Source organism: Serinus canaria, chromosome 7 (assembly GCF_022539315.1).
Source record: "Serinus canaria isolate serCan28SL12 chromosome 7, serCan2020, whole genome shotgun sequence".
Lineage (NCBI taxonomy): Eukaryota > Metazoa > Chordata > Aves > Passeriformes > Fringillidae > Serinus > Serinus canaria.
Window position 1 is genome coordinate 11669967 of NC_066321.1, and position 24370 is coordinate 11694336.

General features: G+C 43.6%; 1 protein-coding gene across 3 annotated transcripts in view; it reads right to left on the reverse strand.

Moving 5' to 3' along the window:
• The window catches only part of GLI2 (GLI family zinc finger 2), a 186766-nt gene extending 163133 nt beyond the window's left edge, over positions 1-23633 (reverse strand). Inside the window, exons 1-2 of one of the 3 annotated variants that reach the window (XM_030241757.2) lie at positions 23109-23380; positions 21192-21254 (exon numbers count right to left, since the gene is read on the reverse strand). The gene's annotated coding sequence lies outside the window, so the exon portion shown is untranslated. Of the gene's footprint in view, positions 1-21191; positions 21255-23108; positions 23381-23496 lie in introns of those variants that run through there. The other 2 variants (XM_030241758.2, XM_030241756.2) reach the window with 2 other exon arrangements.
• Between the last annotated feature and the right edge of the window lie 737 nt (positions 23634-24370).

The window sequence follows — 24370 nt, forward strand, 5'->3', positions numbered from 1 at the left end:
ATGCATCAAGCCTGGGGAAAAAAAATACATTATGTGATGTATTATCCTTTCTTTTTTATTATGGACCTTTGCTTCATCACTAATGAGTGGAACTAAATCGCTCTTACAGCTGTGAGCGAATTCACACGGGGCGAGTTTCATAAAAGGGAAAGCTCTAAAATAGCGAGGTCACAAAGCAGAAAGGGAATAACTCAGACATTTCTGGTTTATTGATCTCCTGCTTACAACTGCTTGGATACCACCATTAAGCTCCTATCCAAACAGTGACCTGCAAAAGCAGATTCCCCAACTGAGCTCTGCTCCAGCAATACTCCAAATCTTAATGGCACGATACAGCTTTATCAGCAATATGCTACATTGCATATATACCAAAACCTGTGTAAAAGAGGTCAGGAGCTCCTGTCACAAGAGATTTCCAAAGGAAATATCAGGTTGTCCACACTGGAAATGTCTATGGCTGTGCATCAGTCAGAGGTAAAACTGCTCGTGGGCTGGGTCAGAACACTGCTTCTTTCCTCAGCAGCTGTCAAGGAAGACACCCAAACTCTCCAGCTTCTGTTCCCAGGAAACCCCACCTCATGGACACTGCCTTCTGCACCTGAGAGCTGGAATGCCTGTCCCAAGCTGCTGGCAGGAACACAAAGCTTGTGAGAGCTCCATGAATCCAAGCTCTACATGAAGCTTAAGGGGGGCTTTAAGGCCTCCTTCCTGGAGAGTGGGGAGTTGGAGCAGACAGCTGTTCTCTTTCATTTCAGAGTAATCAACTAAAAACCAGTTTTGGATTTTTTGGTGTGTTTTTTTTTCCTTCCTTGCTTCCAGAGCAAAAAAATGTATGGAATTTCCCCTCTGTGAGACCCTCTTAAGAGGTCTGTTGGAAAACTGAGTGAATTTCACAAAATATTTTCCCCAAAAGTAGAAATGTCAGTTAGCACCAGCTCCAATTATATGACAATTCATTTCTTGTCAGACAACCAAATCTGAAATTCATCTTATCCTTGGGCAAGTCCCTTTACAGCCTTTTTTTTGCTCCCCTTAGTCAAGCACACTAACTTCCAAAGACTGAAGAATCCTGTATGTGAACTGCCTGAAGAGAAGGTGGTGATTCATAACACAAGGGAAAATGTGTGATAAAGCAGAGGAGCTTATCCCAGCTGTTGAAAGGGATGTGCAGAAATCCATGCAAGATTAAAATGCCAGGTTTCCATTTTCTTTGGATATTCAAAGGGAGAGATGCAATCTTTGCATCCTGCCAAACTCTAGCCCAACAGGAATGTGTGCAGTTGATTTGACAAACTGCAGCTTACTAGAGAAAACTTAATTTTCACATCATAAACTTTCCTTAAGCTGGCTTCAGGCTTCATACTTGCAAAACCTCAGCTACAAAAATGTTATTCAAAACCAGGAAAGTTTAGGGACACCAGCACAATTCTGTATCTGAACCACATCTCCAAAATCTAAAGCTCGGTTCTGCCGCTCTCAGTGACCCCAAGCAGCACTTAAGACATATGGTCTACCCAAGACCCATGTTGCTTTTCATTGCATGTTACACATATATAATTAAACCCTTCTGGCTCAACACAAACCAGAGTTTAAGATGCAGTTTGATCACTACCAGAAGTTCTCTCCTTTTCTCCCTGCTCCCATACACACATGGCCCTACAACAGCTATCAGAATTTATGGGTGTAAACCATAACAGAGGTAGACCAATTCAGGGGTCCAGCACCGGTTGGTTGCTAATTATTCCACCTCTATTTCTACATTCCTAAGGGAGTTTTAGTCTACTGTAAGTCCCTAGCCTGCTAGCTCTGGAAGTCATTTGCAGACATGGCTGTGCTGTGTGTGCAGCACGTTAAGGCACCTCTGGGCTGGGGCTAGCCAGTCCAAGGCAACCCAGTACTGGGCTGCTCAACCTCATCAGTGAGCTGCCAGGACACTGCTAAACCTGCCTTATCACTTGCTCATCTGATGCCTGCTCAGAGGTGCTGGAGCTGCACCTCACCCCACAGCACACACCAAGGGAACCCAGTCCCAGCACTGCCCTTTCCTCCTGGCCCTCAGGAGAGATGTGGAGGACACAGCTCAGAGTTACGGCCACTCACTTTCCCATCTTGTCAGAGAAAAGTGACAAGAAATTATTCATCCAGAGGGGACGTACTGCAAAGACAGCTGATTTTGTGGACATCACAATAAATCCTGGAACATTTGTTCTGCATTAGAATATAGGATCCTGAAATTCTGGCAAGACCTTAAACCACTTCTGCAGTGGGACGGGGGGACCATGAAGCAGCGGTTTAATTCCCAGGATAGGGAGCAAAGAGCCCCCATTCTCTGACATTATTATCAAGTGTCCTGATACCCCTGACTGTCCATCTGTGACTCAGCTTCTTAACACAAGCATCTGGTATATAATATTCAAGCATTTCTTTAAAGCACTTTGAGACATATGGGAAGAAAATAATTGTATGGGTGTTGATGGAAAGAAACAACATCCCGTAGCCCTTCAGTCACTGCTAGATTTGTTGTGAAATGAGAAAGCATCAGGGGAAAAACTTCCATCACCTATGGCTGATACCATCTCCTCAGTTTTCTAAATTAATGTGCAAACTAAGTGAATGAAATATGTAGCTCTAAGCATGAGCTAGTTCATCTGTAACTTATGGCAGCTAACAATAAATAAAATACTAAGTTTTGCCAAGGAAAATAACTGAAACTGTGATATAAGGCTTTTCTGGGGAAAACAGAATACAAAAGTCACCGAGAACCATGTTGGAAACCAACACACCAGAAAGAAGCAACAAACTAACAAGTCAGAGCACTTCCTACTCTAAGAGGTAAATAAAATAAACTTCTATTGACACAATGCACCTTATGACAGAATTACTGCTCCATTGCTTATTTATTCCCTTTTCAAACCCCATACTTGGCTTCCAACAGATCTTGTGGAGAGACATCTTATTTATACATAAACAAAAAAAAGGTACTGTTAGTATATGCTGCATGTATAGAAGGCCTAAATCCTCTCTTTTGGAGTGCTTAAACTCAAAATCAGAGGTAGCACGTAGTTTTTACATGAAGCTACAAGGACACTGAACTATAGTTTGCATCAGCAGCACTTGGTGTCCTGAAGCCATTAGCTGAACACAGGGAATTTCTTCTATTGAAAGTTTACATCTGTGCAGACCAAACTAAAGAGCTTTCTTTGAAAGCTGGAAGAGATTTCACTGAAAGCTAAATGAACATTATAAACATTTACTCTTGGAGGCCCACAGTGCTGGGCTGAGGAGCGGGACTTGCAAGAGATAAAGGCAGAGCACTGCTATGGAGTAATGAAGGATAGATGCCCTGGAAAAGGACAAAAGGCAGTAAAGAAACTGTGCAACTGCCAGCAAAATTAGCTGAAAACTTTCCAACCTTTAAATGCTGCTGAAGAAAACTAACACTGTATTTTAAGTTAAAATAATCTAATTCCATTCCATTCACGCACACCCATTTACGTTTTCTCATACTGTAGAAGAAAAAGAAAGGCATCCTTGCACTTGGGCTGACTCCCTCCCTCAGTTTTGGCTTTTCCTCATGTCCTGCCAGAAGGAGAGTTTGGGTGCTGATCTGTCCTTTTTGGGGGCAGTCAGCAAGACATCTGTTTCACAGTACGGGGAGAGCAGCAAAGGCCATGCACATCTGAAACTCTTGTGCAGTTACTATGGGGAAATGTAATGAGATAGACTACTGCTTTATTAATCAAACATCCACAGCAAATTAATCCTTTCACTGCACAAGCTGGCTCAAGATTTTTCATTGCCCTCAACAGATAAGGAGGAAGGGCAGCCTCTTCCTTTCTTATACTGACAAAAATGTATGCTTACTGTGCCTTATAGTCTGCCATGCTGCACAGGCTGGCTCTTGCAAGCCAGGACTTTTGGGAGCTGAATTTCTGCTGCTCCTGCTGGTGCTTCATAGCTCCCACCCATCTCCTGGCCCTTCAGCTGCAGGTTATCAACTCAGACCAACAACATTGAGAATAGTCCAAATGCTCCAGATCACAACACATCCCTGCTGTGAACTTAAAACTGGCCTGGACTGCTATGGTGACCCCAGCATTTGCTTCAGTTTATTCTGAGGTACCCTTTCCCCCCAAACACTTCCCTCAGTTGCTCAGGCTTGCTTTTGCAAAGATGTCTTTCACTATCAAGGTTCAGAGAAGTTTGCAGCAACAATTAAAAAAAACCTGACCAGGTTTACACTGTCCTCTTGAGGAGTGCCTGCCTGGAAAGTCTGCCTTGTAAATGGGTTGGGCCTAAGTCTGCTAATAGAGGTGCAAAAGTATCATCAATCAACCTCCAGGGAAAAAAAACTCCAGTGATGTCTCCTGCAAATGCTATTAGAGACCCCCAGCTGCATAATTAAAATTCCTTTTTAAAGTGGCCTCAGAAATAAGGTAGGGAGGATAATTGATACTCCTGCACAGCAGTGAAACCAAACTATTTTTTAAAAATAATTCTGGAGTCATACTGACATAAATGATTTATTTCTGCTGAATGGAAACCACTTAGATTAAGGTGGCAAACTTGAGGTAGCTTAGTGGTTATGCTGCTCTCCTGAGACGATGGGGCCTGAGCACACATCCACTCCTGGCCTGGATGTGAAAAGTGGTTCAAAGCAAAGCTCTCCTCTCCAGGAGTGTACTCTCACCACAGCCCTCAGTAATGGGAATGCAGTGAAGACACAATTGCTTTGACATTTCCCCACATACAAAATTCCCCAAGAAAATCATCCACCAAATTAATCCAGTTCTGAGGAGACCAAAACTGCATTTTTCAGCAAGAAAAATATTCATCCCCATGCAGAGGAGAATGAAACCCTTCAGCAGTTCTTTCTTCCCACAGACTGAGAGAGGATATAATTCAGAAATTTCCCTGAAGCATATGGACACAGACCTCTTCAGGGACAGCACAAGCAATACAAAACACATTTAAGAACAATTATAAAAGACACTTTCAGCTCATCTCATTTATGCTCCAAGAATGCCAGTGCTTTAAAGTTTTCTGTCCTCCCTCTCTTCAACAAAATAGCCAAGTTTCCAGTGTGTGCTAAGTGGTACAGCTGCATTTGTTTCTCTATTTACATGAATCTGCCATCTTCCCTGTGCTACCATTTTAGTTGAGATAACTCTAACTTGATTTACAAAGCTAGTTAACCTAATTTTCTAATTTAGCCCTTCTAGATTAGGAAAAGCAAAATGCATTCAAGAGTCACTCTTAAGCATAAAGAGTAGAGAAATGAACCTTTCCTCAGTTACTGTGGAGGACATTTTAAAATGACAGACAATGCAGTGTGTTCTGCCAGTAGGAAAGTGATCCTCTGACCTTAGTTTGCATTTCAAGTGAAGTGAAAAGCAGAAGAAGAAATGGGAGTTTCTAAAGAAAAAGTTAAGGTACAGTATTGTAGATTTATAAAAGATCATAGACCATGTGCATCAATGGGAGCTTGTTTGTCCTGATTTCTTTGAAGCAAAGTGGGAGATTTCTTGGTACAGAGCTGCAGCATAACTTTGATATCTATTCCAGAGACCATAAGTGAACTAACCCCCAAAAGGTAACACTACAGCACCTGGGTGCGAGGAGTGTGGGAAGTAAAAGAAGGTCCTGATCAAAGAGCAGATACTACTGACCTGGCCAAGCTTGCCATGCCAGTGGGGCCATCTGGGCTCAGCTGTGGCTCAAGAGGTTCCTCACACCCCTGCCTTCATCTCCACCACCAGGAGCTGCTATGTCACACCCAGACATGGTGCATGTGTGGAGAGGCACAGCAGCTTTGGTGTATGGCTTGCATGCCTCTGCATCAAATACATAAAACACAAAAGGCATGATTTGAAACTGTCCTTAATAAAGACTCTGGAAAACTCTGGCTTCTTAAGCAAACAGGGTTGTGCCCTAAACAGCGAGCAACAGGACTACTGCTGGAAAAGCAGCCCATGGCTTAATACATCACACTGTCAAAAAGCTTCTCCCATTATTCAACTGAAATTTGCCTTCTCTTAAATTTCATCCCATTACTTCTAGTTACACCCCATTGTACCACTCTAAATAATTCTTCATAGCCTTGGTGTTTACACCCTTCAGATATTTGTAGATTTATATCTCAACCACCCCATTTGTCATCCTTTAGCCAAGTTATCTATATTCAGCTCTTTCGGTCTTCTCTTGTAAGTCAATCCCTCAAGCTCTCTTGTTACTTCTTTTTTTCTCCTGAACTCTCTCCAATTTGTCAATCTCTATTGTAATGGAGTGAAGCAGACCTGAATGCATTACACTTTCTGCAGTTACCAGTGCTGTGTCCTCAGTCCCATCTGCTGCCTCAGCACAGGACAAGCAACCAAACCTCTTTTGGGGGGGTCTTTTTAGGTTATGAAAAGCAGCAAATTTGCAAGATCTTCATGCTCAGTTATTGATTCCCGAGGACATAGGTATCCCAATAGATGCTGGATCCTGGATGTCCACTCCACTGGATTTTTACCCCCAGTTAATCTAGTTGTTCCTCCTACTTGAATCCCATTTTGAAGTGTTGTGCTGCTTCTTGCATTGTCTCCACAAGTCACCTTCCCCAAATACTGAGTCTGCCCGCCACACTACTTCCAGACTCAAGGGTTTATTTCTCCATCCAGGATGCCACAATGGAGAACTCCATCATCATTTCCACTAGTTTACCAGGTGCCCTCACAGAGCATTCCTGTGATTCTCTGATTCCACCAGAGACTTTCAGTTCAACATGAAATGGACACCAAACCTATGCAGTGCTGGCGTTACAAACCTCTGTGCTCAAATGTTCTGCCTTCTACAACAGCCCAGTTGATCACAGAACACACAGTGCCTTGTGGGACCCCAGTGCAAAACGAAGCACAGACAGATGACATTCCTCCAACATGTGCATCTCCATAAAGCCAATGTTGATTCTCCCTGTCCTGTTAACACGTCCTGCTGCACAGTTCCTTCAACAAAACTGTCTGGGCAAATCAGAGGAAGACTGCTGAAAACAGCTGACAGGGGTTAAAACCACAACTAAACAGGTTCTCAGTTGTGCAAGCACAAACCTCACAGCAGGACAAAGGCCCTGGAGAATAACCCTGAAAAGCAGAACTTGTGGCTGGGGGAGGCACTCAAATCCCCTCTGGTGACAGGGGCAGACCTTTTGAAGGGAAATGAGCAAAGACACATATGACTTCAAGCTGAAGGGCTGCCTTTCAAATTTCCTGGCTACTGCTGGTTTACCTGAAAGGAGACTCAGTGCTTTTCTAGACTGTGCTCTGATCTGTTTGAACATCCCCGGATTGAGAAGATTTCCCACAAATCTACAGTTCAGGCATACAGCAGATGGGCACTCACTTCTCTTCAACACATTCACTCTGTCTCATATAAGCACCATGTCTTCACCACATGACTTTTGAAGAGAAAGCCTATTTTGCATACCTATTAAAAATAGTAATTTTCCTCCCTAATTGTAACTTTCATGAAGCATCTAAAATCATCAGGTCACAGTGCTGCAGAAAACCATCTAATAAGAACTTAGACACACTCTATTATAGGCATGAATGATCAATTCTGCTTCTAAGATTACATATACACTCAAGTTATTATAAAGCTCAGCTTTGTACAAACAACAACAAAGCAAAAGTCTTCAAAAACTGTGAAAGACAGTGAGGTCCTGAAGCCATGTCAGAGATCCATTCAAAGCCAGGTGGGACTGATCAGCTCCAGTTCAAGGCCTCTCTCCCCACAGCAGAAAGCCTGGTGGGGAAGGACAAAAGCTGACCCCTCAGGGAACAGCTATAAAAAGCATCCAAAAAACACACAGCAAGCTCTGGCAAGAAGTTTGCATTTGCCATCACTTAAATTAACAGCAAAGGAATCCCCAGGAGGGAGGAAATTTGGACTCTGTCCAACATGCAAGTGTGCTGTGTGAGGAGCTGTGGGGGGAAAAAGAGCCACAAACAAGCACTGTGGATTCAGAGGAAACCAACACAAACTGCCAGCAACTCTGAACACTTATAAAGGGCAGGAGCTTGGCTTGACTACATCAAGAGGAATCAGGAGAGAAGTTTATTGCAGGTGATCTCAAATAGAATTGCCACTGTCAGTCATCAACTTTCCATGAGCCCTCTTTTGAAAACAAAGACTTTAATATTAAAAAAAAAACAACCCAACAAGTTATCTTAAAGTATCTGAAGAGTTTATGAAAAATGAAACAATCAAAAATATCACAGTTGGCAATATAGCTAATGTAACCCTGGGAATAGTTCCCTTGCTATTTTACATGTTGAGTTGTTATCTATAGCTACACCACATGCAGGTCATGCTGACTTCTAGAAGACTCAAATCCCAGTCAGCACTCATTTAGCTTATGACACAAAGGATAGCTGCTCCACTCTTCCATAATGTCATGGAAAAGAGTTATGATGTATTCTGGATTAAGTCCTTCTAAAACACCTAAACAGATGGGGTTTTTCACCCCACAAAGGTCATTATTAAGTTAAGAAGTAATTTGGTCATGTAAGTTTAACTTAAGCTAGTAAATCAAATAACATCTTTCCAAAAGCAGTAAAGTGTTCAGAACTTAATCCTTTTAATTCCTGTTTATCCCCTTGGCACATAGACTATTTTTATTCTATTCACTTTTGCCGTAATAAAAAGTTAATAAAAGAGCGCAAGTAGTCAGACAAGTTACAGAAATAATGAAGACTGGTTTCCTGCAGGTTTGGTGTCTTACATCCCTTCTTTCCCCCACAGTATTTTCCCAGCTGCCACCAGGTTGTCTGTGCATCTGTCTCCTTGGGACTCCTCCATGTCCCTTAACTCCTCGTGAGCCAAGTGCCTGCTCAGGAGCTAACTGTGGTTTTGTACCAGCCCGCAGGTCTAGCAGAGCAGGAGCTGATAACAACACATTCCAGCCTCCTCTTCTGCTGGGGCACTGGCTTTTCTGCTAAACAGCAACAAATTTAAGGCAAAGATCTTCCTTTTAAAAATAGACAGTGAAAGTTTTATGAACTTCCTACATAGTAATGCAATAGTTTTTCTAAGATAATACGCACAGGTATTCCTACCAACTAGAACTGTAACACATGCATGTCCCACAAACGCCCTGTAAGTAAAGTGATCTTTGCAGACCACAGGAAGGGCTCCCTCAGATAAGAAAAGGGCAGGGAAAGCATTGCTTTCTGAGAAGCCCCATGGGAAATAATCAAACTTACAACCAGTTCTTTCATAAATCAAGAGGATCAGGTTCAAGCAGCTTCTCATGTGCCACCATGACAGTGTCACAAAGGAAAGGTCTGTCCCAACCATGCAAATCCTTAGCATGGTGAACATTTCCAGTTTATAGCAATTATCTAGAAATGCCCCTGCCTACTTGTATGCAGATAAAGTGGAGGGAAGCATAGTGTGTATCACTGCTTGTGGAAGGCTGCAGAGTAAGTCACTATTCTGCTCCAGTACAAGCTCTGCATGGTTCCAAGGCACAGTTCCAGATCTAACACATTGGTACAAAAAGGTCACAGGGGTCCACTGAGAGGCAACTGGCAGCACACAAGGCAGGACGTGCCCTCCTGGTCACACCTGGTCTCACAAAGCAGTCATCACTCACTAGCTCTTTGCCGTGAACCTGGGATACAAAGAGCAGCCCTGTGTCCTTGGTGAGGGGCCAGAGCTGCAACATTTACTGGTATTTCTAAGGGACTAAGCTGTGGGTCCTGAAGGAGCTGGTGGGTGAAGCAGCTAAGCCACCATCCACCGTATGTGAGAAGTTGTGGCGCTCTGGTGAAGTTCCCACTGACTTCGAGGGGAAACATAACACCCATTTTTCCTTCCTAAAGATACAAGCTATACAGTCAACTCTGTACACAGGAGTCACTCTGCCTGAGGCTAGTGATCCCAGCAGGGCCCTTGCCCTGTCCCTGCAATATTTCTACCACTACAAAACAGCTGGTTTGCTGAGTCCAGTTGAACACTGCAGTTCCCCAGGAAACATGAGGGACTGGTGAAGAAGGAGGTCCCAGTAAAGCAGGAGTTGTCAAATTGACCTGTCAGAGACACAGCCCAGTGGAAGTCCTGCACTCATGTGGGATGGTACCAGATTTCTTTCTGAACACAGAACACCTCATCATTCAAGCATCACACTCATACCTAAATATGAAACACAAACTTTCTATTATTTTTTCCATATATAATCAATAAATCTTTCATTTCTACTGAAAAGAGAATCACAAACCCAACATACTTAAGACACAGGCTGTGATCCAGCCTTCCAACATGGATTCAAATCTAAGCTTTTGTGATCAGTAAGTGAGCAGACTCATTCAGTCCCCAGTATGACCAGTCCACTTGCAAACTGTGACACCAGATGGCACAACCAGCACCTAAGCTCATAGGTGGAAATATCAGCTACAATTATAAGGTACAGCTGGATGCAGGTACTTGCATAAGTCCCATTCATGGCAGTGTTAAAAAACAACAAAGAAACTCCACAAAAACAACTAAACAAATAAACAACCAAAAAAGAAAAAGAAAAGGAATACAAAAGAAGTATGATGAATTTGCAGCAGTGGTCTAGCTAGCTACACATGGGTGTGATGCAAGTACGATCCCTTGCACCATCTGCCCTGGTCTTCCCAGACCCATCCTTTATCGTAACATTATTCCCCAGCAGTTTCTGGCTTATCAGAGATGTGATCTAAAGTTCTGCCACTGGACCAATTCAACGCTCTTTTCTGCAGAAACCCAAGCAGTGGCTTTCCTGAGTAGCTGTTTTTTCCTTGGTACAGTGAACTTAATAGAGATGTCGAGCACGAGTGCTGGCTGCTTCCTACCCCTGCTGAAATTGGGAGCAGACCTCCTGCAAGGAGGCAGCCCCAGGGAGCAGCTCTAATGCAAAGCAGCCTTTACCATTCACGAGAGCTGCAGCGCCAGGCTGCTGCTGCCAACTTTTCTGCCACGTTCATCCTGGCACTGTAGATCAGGAGGAGGAGCGGCATCCCGTGGCCACTCTGCCGGAGTGACGCCCAGCTACCCGAGGGGTGGCTGGACTCTGACCTCCCATTTAAGCACAAGTTGGTCATAAGTCAGAAAGCTCCACTGCTGCAGGCTGGGGGGACGGGCAAACCAACATTTTAGAGGCAAATACCCTGGGAGCCACGGTCGTCACTGACGGAACCCAAGAGATCTGGATTAATTTGCCTTTTTGCTTTCAGTTTACTTCTTGCAACCTCACAGTAAACTGCTTAACCTTGTAGGCAATAAAGTGAGATGCCAGCATGTTCAGCTCATAGTACTCACACTATGCTCTAATCCAGTTTGCATGTCCAGTCCTGTCATTAGCTGGAGGAAACATTAATCCAAGACAGTAGAAAAGAAGGAGTAAAAAATTGTTTCTGGAAATGCAATTATTCTAATGGCAAACTGTGGAGGTTTGTTATCTAGACCCACAGCTGAGTTAAACTGAAACATATTATATTTCATGAAAAAAAAAGTTTTAACCATATGTTTAGTCATTTGTGAGCTCTTGATCCTAACGCACAACATAAGCTGCAATATCAGTGTCAAAAGTGCCTGATTTAAAGCATAGGAGGCAGAGTTACATGAAGTCAAGTTAAAATCACTTCTGCAAGTTTGCAGGCAGAGACCTTCACGTGGACTGACAGGTAGAGGGGAACACATCCTGGGGGCTGTGCCGGATGGGGGGAAAGGAAAGTTTTTTCATTGCAAGTTTTTTTGTGAGATTGGCTAGGGGGAAGATGATATAGCTGGGGGGGGAAGACTGAGACAGCTAAAGAATAACACATGGTATGCTTTCAAAACATACAGCAACATGTGACATTCGTCTGCAAGTCTGGCGCTGAGGAGCCTGTGGTCTGGCAGAAGGGAGAATTTCTGCTTTTTATTTCTTAAATCATTGCAGGCATTTGAACTAAACCCCCCCACCTAATAGTCTGAGGGGTAGAACATAAAATCAGATTTTACGTACTGTACTTTCAGTCAGCCATTTTCTCAGCAGATTTTTATCCTCCAACTCAATTCCCACATCATTAAAGCAATGCTGTCTCTTTAAAACACAACGTGGTGCCGTGCCAAAGCCTGCAATAAGAATCACTGGCACCAAAACAGTCAAAGCACACAGCTTAATTCTCTACTTAATAAGACAATTAAAGAAGAGTATTTGGATACAGCAGTCTGCAAGTACCAACACAGAGCACTGATGTCTCCAAAGGCATGTTGATCTCAAGGCTTTATCAGAAAGCATCTGTCACAACCAGATGCCACCAACACCTGAGAAAAGTGTGAAATAAAGTGGGTTAATGTGGCTGTGATACGCACAAAGGCTTGCACTGCCCAAGTCCCTGCTTGTGAGCATTTAAGAGGGTGCAGGATAAAGTGCCCAGATGTAAAATTGCTCATAGAATAAAATAAATTAAAATATATGTATACAGCTACATCTGGTAAAATACAGTCTTGTGCATATTACTCAAATTACAATGGAATTAAGAGTGCTGCGTATTTTGAGTATTCACTGCCACAATCACAGAAAGGCTTAGAGCAAGGCTGTTTTTAAATACCGTACTTTGACGGATGCATTAATACACGTGGATGAATAGGGGTACAGAGACTAACACAGGCACCAGTGATTGCTCATATGGACACCCTTGACCATATCTGCCTCTAAGTTTCCAATCAAGAAATTCTCAGATGTCATCTTCTAGCAGGATTCATCCTGCAGAGCTGAACCAAAGCTAGAGAGAAAGATAACAGCAGCGATATATGAACTAATTAGTCATTTGATTAGCTGGCAAGAAGACAAGGTCCTGCAGTTCTGTGACCTAAAAATGCCACTGATGACCTTAAAACTTCATCTCAAGGGTGTCTGGAAATCTGTAACCTCCAGGGAGAGAGAGAGAAATGGGTGATGCCTAAACTGCATTAGCTCACGTGAGATGTTGAAAGAGCACAGATGTTAAGCCGAGGATAGGTGTGACATTTGAAGCACTCAGCCAGCAAAAGAGCACCTGCAGCACTGCACTCTGCTTGAACTGCTGAAACCAAGGACTCCCAGTCCAGCCTACATGGGAGGTTTGTGGGACGAGTGGTTTAGCACACCCAGAGAGCACACCAGGACCACAGACCTCATCCTAGCAACCCAACAACACGCGGCAAGAGAGGAAAAAAAATAAACCAGATAAAAACCCCCAACTGCTCCCCCTTCATTAGATCAGGGCTAACAGCCTGCCAGTCCCAGGCAGCAGCCCCTGGGCTGCACCACGCAGAAGAGAGGGACTGAGGAAAGGAGGGAGAAGTCACTTCCAAGAAGACATCCTGAGTGGTTGCCTTCTTCACTTCCACTGGAGGGTCCTACACTTCACTGGAGATCTGATTCTGGTAATCCCCATGAATGCACTAGTTATTCCACATGCAGTAACAGGAGGAGGGAGTGGGGTGATGGCAGGAGGCTGAAAAGTTGCATCTTCAACAGCAAAGGAGGAAGACACCAAAATGACCAGAGTTAGGGGTACCAAGTTGTTCTATGTCCCCTTCCTCCAGCCTGGCAGCTGGAGCATTTAATCACCTGACTGCACCCAATGAACTAAAAGTTTCCAGCCTAAACTGAGGCAGTGCCTCCCTGGAAAGCCACCACCTGGTGCAGAGAAACCCATAGTGACCAGAAATGGGCCAGCCCAAAGTGGGCATCAGAAAGCAACACCAACTCACAAGCAGTGAGTTCCTCTCTACCAAGTAAGCCCATCTCATCTCCCACCTTCAAGAGCTTGGACAGAGTCTGATTCTCAGGTGTCTCTCTACCCTGAGAAGAGATTAAAGGAAACAAATGCATTGGCAAAGATGCCCCTGCCACCTGCACCTTGGAAATGCCCTCTGGAATGGAGAAGAGGAAGACCCCTCACCCTGCACGCTCCTGGGAGAATGGTGCAACTTCCAGAGCTGCCCCATTTCATCCCCATCCTCTCACAGAGAGATGCCTTTCACTGCCCACTTCTCCCAAGTGCTTTGACCCAGAGGATGAAATCACCTCCAGCATCAGTGAATTTATCAGAAGAAGTCCAACACATAGTTTAAAATTTACCAACCCCTGACACAGGCCTTGGAGTAATATGCAGAAGTAGGAACATTTTCTCAAATAGGAAATGGAGATTTAGAGTGCTGCAGCAAGGTCTCTAAAGAACTGCAAGCTTTGTTGGGATAATGTAACCCCAAAATGCACAGTGTTTCCCCCCTCCTTCTCTTTTCTCTGCAGAAAATGGGAGAAAGACCCCAAGAGCACACAAAATAAATCAAAGATGAAAAAATTGGCCATGGACATGGTTCAGTAACGCATGTGCTGTGCTCAGCCCTGTTGTTCCCTTACAGCTCTCAGAAGCAGCGAGCAAAGTTAAGAATCCAGTTGCTGCAGTTACAAAGAAATTTAGGGTTTCCAAATATGACTTATTGTGAATTGAAACAAAACCTCAAAATGCTGAAATTCTCCACAAAAGGGATTGTAAAACAATCACTTGGAGTCCACTGGAAAAGCAATTATATTGCTACTGTATTTCCTACAATGGAATTATATTTAAAAATTCTAAACAGAAACTTACTTCAACACAAAGCATGTAAAACAATGAATTGTTAACACTCTCAGAAAAATCCTCCATCTCTTTTTTCTGCAACTTTTTTACAACACTGACCTGGTTTTGTAGGAGATTTTAGTGTTGATGACGCCAGATATTGGAATATGATTCCATCAACGAGTCCTAGCCAGGAAATACCAAAGCTGGGGTTGCCAAAGCAACATAATTAACTTGATCACGATACATACACTGTGTGCCACTTTCCAAATGGCCCTCTAACACCCAGCTAAATCCTTGCTTGAATGGAGCATCCAAATGAATTTCTCCTCCAAGTTCCTCAAGAACACAGAGCAAAAGGAGAAGTTGTCAAAATTACTAAAAGCCAAGTACCACTCTGCTCCCTGGCCAATGGTCCCCTGGGCTTGAAGAGGTCAAGGAGCAATTCTTGAGCCTACTTCCACAACTATGAACTGTAGCAACCACAGAAACATGTGATCCTCTTGCATTTTATAAAGATTCACTTTTAATTCACTGTTACCAAATTTAAGAGGTTTGATTCTTTCATGGCATTATCAGTGAAATTACTACTGTTTGGGCAGGGAGGCCTGAATGCTGGTGCTAAACCTTGATCCGGGGGTCACAAACTTCAAAACCTGAATATGCTGTCACTAACTCAATGTGTACAATGTATCAAAAATAAGAAACTGTCTGTTCATTTGGAAGAAAAAAATAAAGAAAAGTAAGAAACAGAAAAAAAATTGAGTGATGGGCTTTCAGCCTGTCATGAGACCACTGTGACCTCAATTTTTGAGAAATAAAATCAAAATCTATTCTTATCTTCAGAGATTCAAGATGTATTTATGTGTCAAACTTTCTCCCCCTTGTCCTTAGCCTTTGGGAAGCACACTAAAAATTATATCAAAGCCTGAAAACCCTGCCATCACATTCACATTCACCTTTGACCCAGGATGCCTGCAGCTCTCACCAGCTCCTCAGTGCATCCTCACCAAGCAGCAAAGGCAGCAGGTCTGGGAGCAAACGGCTCAGGATGAAATAAAGGCCACTTTGCATAGCAAAACTGTGCTGCCCTGCTCAAATTCTGAAGGCCAAAAAAGTTTTCTTTGGCAGTTTTCTGTTTCTTTGTATCTTTGAAGGATATTTCCCCACCATCTTCCTCTCCTTACATACAAATATTTGATTATTCTCTTTGAAATGTCTCTGTAACATCTATAGGCATAGGATACCGAATGCAAACACTGATTGATTCTTTCTTAGCCATCAAATGTGCTTACACAGCAACTACACACAGCAAATGCACACAAATCTCACATTTCACCTTTTAAAATATGAACATGCTGTGTTATTTTTTTTACTCAAACATAATGAATGAGCTTAAATATTAGAACTTGAAATTATTAAGTAAATCATGGCACCTGTAAAGCTTTTATTTGCATAACATTAATTCTTGATGGCATGTAAAACAAATTCATCACTCTCACTATATTGTAGTCTGATTTATGTTAGAATTGGAAAAAATAAAAATCTTGAGCACAAAATTATGTTGACAAGATGTACGTGCCCTTCGAAGCACAAGAATTTTTTTCTTTTCTGAAGCATCAAAACAACTAAATTATGGGAAAGAGGGCTGGGAGAAAGCATCTTTAAAAATGAATAACATACTAGCGTCACACATACACACTCTACAGTTATTAATGTCAAGCATGGTGAAGATACTCTAGAAAATCATTACCATTCATAGCTACTAACAGCCATTAAATTTCAATCAATTCAACTTAACACAAGTGTACTTCAGCAGCCCTTACAGTTCCTTATAGAGGTGGCTCAGAAAGTCCTGTGTGACTTATTGCATTGTCCCCCGCACAAAGGGGCATTGCTGAGCATTGCTGTGAAAAGAGCGATCTTGGTGTTGGGAACTGATGCTCTTTTAACACCGCTGCAATCAACAGACCTTGCTTTTAAAGACGGTGTGATAAAAGGGCTCTAATAGAGCTCCTCAGGTCAGCATGGAGGGGAGCAATACACTGATTCTGGCTAGGAATGCCTCTTTCCGAGCTGAAAAAAAATAAATGCTGAGATGTTTTCAAGGGGTTTTCAATGAATTTTAGCGACAGAATCAAACGGCTTAACACAGTGGTAAACAACTTCCAGGTGATCTGCTTGCTTGAATAGAATATAATTACCAAATATACATTTAAAAAAACAGGATTTAACTTCCAGAGACTGGGTATTTAAAACTCTTAGTGATGAATATAAGCCACAGCCCTGTAATATTACAGAACCTCCACTCTTCTGAATTGCTTTTGTAACACAGGAAGTTTTCCCACTGCCACTGCAGGAATTAAGCCGTGCAGCTAACAATCCCTTGCAGACTCTGGGAAGAACCAGCTGGTCCCCTGCTGGGGGAATTTGCCACTTCATGGGGGGGTGTGAGGGACTGTGACCACAGGGTGCTCCTCTCTGAGGGGCTGGACCCACACCGGCCTCCGCTGCGCAGCACAGCATCCCACGGAAGGTGTCTTCCTCTGGTGAGATTTCATTAGTTTCATGAGAATGAGTTATCTACACTAAAATTCTACATTTCACAGGGGATAGATGTTTCATTACTATTCCCCCCCTTCCCGCCTTCCCCCCAGAAGCCCAGATTTTTTCCAGCAGGGCTCATTCTGCTGGGCACAAAGTCCTCTCTCCAGATTTACGGGCAGTTGAAGCTTGCAAGTGTCTACTCGTACAGAACAGAGAGTCACTCCATGCACAGAAAAACAGATATGCCATCACTGTAGCTGAAATTACAAACTCAAGTCCAGAGCCCCTTTTGTGGCTTTTAGATCATCCTTTAAAAGTATCAGGATTGATGCTACCATTCACTGGGAGAGTATTTGGGACTGTTCTACAGAACTCCATGGTTTTGCTTCCCCTGGGATTTAGACTTTGTATTTAACATGGGGTAGCAGTAAAGTTCTTAAGAATCAAGAAACATCCAAGTAATCTCTCAGGCAGATATATGCTTCATTTTAACTCATATCCCTACACTTACAAGCTGCACTAAATGAAATGAAATTAATGTTAAAAGGGGAGTTTATTGAAAAATCTTCCAGTGACAAGTTCAGAAAGTGCCAGAATTCAAGTAAATCATTCCACGGAAAATGTTAGCAAAGCTTAATCATACTGGAAACCACATTTAATTACAGCATTTTTAAGTCCATCTGGGAAAAAAGAAGCGACTCAAATATGTCACCTGAGATGATCTAGATACTGAAACTATTTGTAAGTTAACAAAAGCATTTGCATCACAAAGCGCTCTGGGGCAGCACCACGGCAAAGCAGATGTGTAATGAACAAGGATCACAGCACCAAAACAATCAGGACTGTAAATAACTACTACTAATCTGCAATCATTTAAATTTGGATTTAATTGCTAGGCAGCAAATACATTTAATTCCTGAAGAGGTAAATGCTCTGCCGAATACACACTTAAAGGTATTTAGTGACAGAAGGACCACAGTCAAGAATCCAAATGTCAGGAAGGCAGAGAAAAGCCAAGGAGCAGAGCTGGGGCTGCCATGAGTTCACAACTTTATACAAACTTCTCCCTGGAAGAGAATTAATAATGTGGCCATCCCCACTGTACATACTGTAACTGCTGCAGGAGTAACACAATGAGGCACATGGGAGGCAAGAGGGTAGTGACTATAGAACAAAATTCAATCTAGTTACTAATGAATAAAAAGTTCCTTTTATTTCTCAGTTGTTTTTGGTTCATTAAATTTTCCACAGATTTGCAGAGAAGAAAACGTGATCAATAAACCTTGACAAAAGTGAACATGTGAAATAGGGGAGAGAAAGGCACAGGAAGATAAAAGTGATATCCCGATCACAGATTTCAGAGGCAGATGACCAGAGCTCTGGGCTGCTGAATAATCTGAATAGACCATCATTTCTTTACAGCCTTTTACTTTCTTTTCCCTGACTGTTGGAACTCTTCATTCAATACAATAGTAAATGCACTAAAACTTTTTTTCTTATGCTAATGGTCGAAATCGGGTGCTCACAGTTAAAACACACTTCCCACCAACTTGTTTTCTTAAAAAAAAAAAAAAAAAATTAACCTATTCAAGTTAAACTAAAATGTCAAAGACAGCTTAAGGCTTACTCTCACCATTCCTCAAAATTAATGGTTTTCTCCCCAGTAGATACAAAAAGAAAAGACTTGAATAAGGATAAAGCTGCAAGACTCTTTTCATATGAAAAAGAACACTTAGAAAGTAAAAAGAAATACATCCAGTACAAAGATCCTGGTACCTACAGTTCTAATTTGTATTGTTTCCTCTTAGAATATTTATAATTGCAGAAAGGTGACAGCCAATCACAAATAATTGTGAAACGATAAGAAAAGATTCACCAGTGACTAATGTATTTGGGCAGTCATGCCCATGACAGTATCAGAAACGCTTCCACTCATTACAATAGGAGCCCAAGGGAGCCTATTTTCAATTTTTTTCTAATTTGGGTGTCCACTTCCAGGCACCGAGGCCTCTTTTTGCTGTGGTACTGAATATTCACAAATCCCAAGCAATTTTTACAGCTCTGACCTTCTGAATTAAAGAATAATTTTCCTGTTCCCTTTGTGCAACACATTTCATCTTTAGTGCATTTGGGTTCACTTTGTTTAGAAAAAGTTAAAGGTTATGGGTTGTGGTTTTACAGTAGCCAAGAGTGAATGAACAAAAGTTCTGTGGCCTCTCCTGGACTACACACATCGAACATGTATTCACTCCCAACTGGAGCTGGTCTGTAGAAAATTTGACCTGATTACCCACTATTTCCATTCCAGTCACTTGCTCACAAGGGAAACCTGCCATTTTGCCTCTTGAACTATCAAGATTGCCATGCAAGATGCAATTTTCATTCCTTTTACACCAAACACCAGTTAGTTTCTAGAAGAAGCATATATATGGGATCTGCTGTATGCACAGGTCATGAATTGTGCATACTCCATGCATGCACACAAATGTGTGTACATACATGGTAGATATGCACAGGCACACATGTATTATTTGCCTTTCAAACACAATGCCTTCTTGCCGTCATTCATACGAGGATTCATTCTTTGCTGGTATTTTCTTTAGTGTTGCATTAATTAATTCCCAAATACCTACAAGTTGTTTTGGTTTTCTTCAAAAGGGTCCTGGCAACAGAGCTGAAGGAAACCCTAAATACCACTTAATGCTTTGTGGCAAGTTGTCCAAATGTGCAACTGTTTAAAATATTTACCCAGGTACATGAGGGGGTTGTGCAGCTCTCGAACAATGCCCTGGAATCTTTCCCATCAGCAAGAAAGCGGACAAAAAGCAGAGACCGCTTAACCTCAATGCCTTAGCAGCAAGTGAGAAGTGCAAATATTGCATTTCTATAAAGCCCTAGAAGCTTCATAGAAATAGAGTGGCAACTAATTAGTTTGATGCTATAGTCACATCTAATGTTCCTAAGTAGCTTCTTTGAAAAAACTCACTGCCTTGAAATCCTTGGCCAGATTATTAAGTGGAGGCTTTGTGATGGGGCAATAGATAGGTGTTTGCTCCACAAATACATACAGATTTTGGTGACTGCTTACTGAATCCACTGCCTTCACTAATCTGCACTGGAAACTTCACTATGAACAGAGCACTTCTCAGAGTACAAAAGCATGAAGTATCTGTGTACCTTTCAGACTACAGGGCAAACAACTGGCTTACAGTAGGCCACCAAAAACAGGGGCAGGCAGTCAACCAAGTGTCTTCTGTTCTTGCAAACAGAGAATGAGAATAATGCCAACTGCTATTAGGTCATATGCTCTACCCTATCCTTAAACTGAAAAAAAAGATGGGTGCAGAGGACTGAAAAATTCAAACGCTCTCAACAGAGATAAAGTATTAAGATCATGAAAAATGTATTTTCAAGTCAGACAAAACTGGAGTGACCACATGACCCTTTCTGAATACAGCTGAACACACAGCCCCAGAGACTGTGCAGCTTCTATACAACTGTGCCGCTGAAAGGGAAGTTGTGGTATAAACTTGTAAGATCATTAGAATCACAGAAAACATAGTCAAAAAATGGTTCTTTGACATCGAAGTTCAAACTGCTTTTCAAAACAATGACAAAAATACTGCTCATTATATATATGCAGCCAGAAGGCTGTCTTTTCTAAATGTGACTTCAGTGAGACATTTGGGAATGCAAGCTGCTGTGTATTGGATATCTGAGGTCAAGTTCTATTCTCTTTTATCCAAGTATAACCTGGAGCAGCTTCAATGAAATTATGCTAGATTTATATTGACATATGCATCTAGTTCAAATTCTTCAATGGCTCTAATTTTTCTCTAATTGAATGACCTAACACAAATAGTATTTGTCCATCTGTATACATCCCCTTTGATACACTGGAGAAAAAAAAAAAAGAAAGACATTGAAAGGAAGTTGGAAACAGTCCTCGAGATCTGTTTTCCTTAGAAGAACAGCAGTTGCATTTCTGGGCACTTCAAAGTCACATACTTTAAGCAATAACAACATTAGAGATGAAGTGAATCTTACCTCAACTTGCTTTAAAGATCAACTCTTTCACAAACACACACCAGAGGTTGGATACACACATACCTATAGATTAACAAGTTCATCTTCAGTCAATCAGGCACTTTTCAGTGCTACAGATAGGTCATGCTTTCAATCAAATGACAAATTTCCAGGAGTTGTTTACAGTGGAAAAGCCATAATGAATTTCATTCGCTTCTTAAAAGTTGTCAGTTTTGCAATAACATTCAATACTACATTTTTATTGCAATTCAAAGTTTGACAGGTGTCACCATTTCCTGATGTTACAGCCAAAATACAAATTACCACATCCACCCATCAGAAAAGCTGAACCAAACCAATTCACCAACTGTAGTTGCTGTATGCAGCAATTATCACGCAATTCAAACATCCCAGCAGCATAAACAATTAGTTAATTATCCAGCAAAATCCTCTTTTCCAGGTGAATTTAGTTTCTTTTCTAATAAAGTTAATTTTATTAGGTTTAGAACTTTAAAAAAACCAAAACAAAACCAACCCCAAAAAGATCTCCAAAGTTTTTCTTAAAGCAAGGTAGCTAGAACAAGCAGATAAAATCAGCAAGTCTTATAACAAATCAGTCTATTCCACTTGTGTGTATTTTGAATTTCATGGCTTATTTACTTAACTTTTTTGGCACCAACTCCACAGCACATGCCAATACAATATTTGTTTAAATGCTGTTTTATGCACATGCTAGTAACGCTTACTTTCAAATTCTTGTGCATCCCAGGAGCCTCAGTTAAAAAAAAAAAAAGAATAAAAGGAAAAAAACAAGGGGATTGGTTGGGGGTAGACAAGGTTTTACAACTAGTGCCTTTATCTATGGCCGTAAAAATAAAAACGCTATACACCAATAAAATGTTAATTTCTGTAAGCACGAAGTTTTCCAGCACCTGGGGCAGTATGAAATGCGAGGGCAGCTATAGGAAGACAAGTTCCACTGGCTCGGCCGGCGGTGACCCCCCCACGCCCGGGCCATGCACCGGGGGCCGAGCCGGGTCCCGGCCCCGCGGAGGAGGCACCGCAGCGCACCCGCGGCTAAGCCGCAGCCCCGGCCCGGGAAGTTTTGAAGCCCTGGCTGCAGGTTAGCTAAGTGCATAAATAAATAAATAAGCCCGTAAACCTCGGAAAAGCCGGCAGCAGGACCACTGATAAATCACCCTAAGCCCCCGCGCTGGAAAAGTCAGGTTTCCCAGGAAATGATGGCAATCACTTGAGGCAGAAAAGGCATCTAGATGAGCCCATCTCCCTCCCCTCCTCCCTGATTGTTTTAAAGCCACCGAGTCCGGGGGAAAAACTCTCAACTCTCTAAGTCCTTAATAGGATTGGAGTCCGGGTCTCTCCAAGCCGCTCCTCATCACACAGGGATCAAGTTGCAGCAGGGAATTTTTTAAATTCCTCAGCAAATATATTTGTCGAAAGATTGCCCCTCCCGGATGGGGGGATGTCAGGGAGGCGAGGGGGCAACTTCATTTTTCTTCTGAGAAAAAGACAAACTCAATTCTGGCTTTGGGGAGCTCTGCCGTCGTCCGGGAGCCAGAGCAAGGCGGTCCCGGCAGCAGCCCGGGGCTGGGACTGTCACCGCAGCCCCCGGGAAAAACAATGGCCATGGAGGCACGGTCCTGGAGGGGTCTGGACGGAGGGGGGGGGGGGGGACACACACCGGACACACGCGCGGCCCCATCCTCCCCGCTCACCTGCGAGGTCGGGGGACACACGGGACCGGCCCCCCTCGGGCACCCGCTGCGAGGAGAGACCCTCACCAAACTGTACCCTCCCTCACACACAGCCCCCACCGGCGCAGGGCAGCTCCAACCAAAGCGGGAGAAGAGGAGGGGAGAAAAAAAAAAAAAAAGAATAAAAAGCACAATGAAAAGACACAATAAGCATCAACTTTACCCAAAAAGCGGAGCAGCAAGTTTTCAGCAGACGAGCGGTTGCCGCGGAGCAGCGCTGCTCCTCCGGACCCCCATCATAAACTTGGGGGAGGGGGGCGTGGGAGGGACTTTCCCTCCGTCCTTCCCTTTTGTGCCTCACCCCCGCTCCGCTCCGCTCCTCGCCAAAAGCTGCCGCGGATCCCGGCGGCGGCGCGGTGCTCTCCCGGCTGCAGCCGCGGAGCAGCTCCGCGGAGGCGGGCGGGGAAGGACGGGGAGAGGGAGGGAGGGCTCTGGAGGGCCGGGGGCGGCGTGCAGAGGTGAGGGGCTCCTGCTGCCCATCCGCCCGGGCCGCCGACGGGACACGGCGCGCACACGTACACGTACTTTATGTATATAATAGATATACGCACACATGCACACACACGAGGGATGAAGTTGAGCAGCCTGCAGGAAGACGCTGGAGCGCTTTCAAGCCCTGACACAAGAGAAAAACTGGCTCTAGGGTCTGTTTTCTCTTCCATCCGCCCTTTAAGAAAAAAAAGGGAAATCTAAACCTTCCCACCCTTTTGGCGCGGGAGCAGCTCACCGCTCCGGATCTTCTCTCTCCTCCCCCCAGCCCCTTTCATCCCGGATCGCCCCCTCGCCTCAGCGAACCGCACCATTTTGGGTGCGGGGCTTTCTGTGCGGCGCGGTGGGATCCGCTCCGCCAGCCCGGCCCGGCCTCGCCGCTCGGGAGCGCCGGGAGCCCCCGCACACCCCGCTCAGCTGGAGCACATCTGCAGCGAGCCCACACAAATCCCCCTTCCTCGAGGAAAGCTGCCCCCCCCTCACCTTCCCCCCCCCCCCCCAAACAGCACAAGTTTGGCTTGTGCAGATTCGCTCGCGGAGAGGCGGGGATGGAGCTGGGGGTGGTTTTCCTCCAACTTTGGTGGTTGTTTTTTCCCCGCGAGTTTGCGCGACTTTTTCAAGCCCCCGCCACAGCAGGGCTGGAGGCAGCAGAGCTCCGCGGAACATCCTCGCACACGGGCGGCTTTACCCGCCAGGAACATCTAGGGGAGAGACGCATTCATTATACACTGTTCTCTAAACGCGATAAGCAACCTCACCGGAGGTTTTATCTAGTTTTATTCTCTTGTTTTGGGACTAAGGCTACGAGGAGAGGAGAAAGAATCTCCAAAAAGTGCCTCGCTCCCTCCCCGAATGTCTAAGCTTTTGCTTCGATCTACATTAAACAGCAGTACCAATGAGAAACGCAGCAGCCTGAGCTTGGACTTTGGCCAGGCT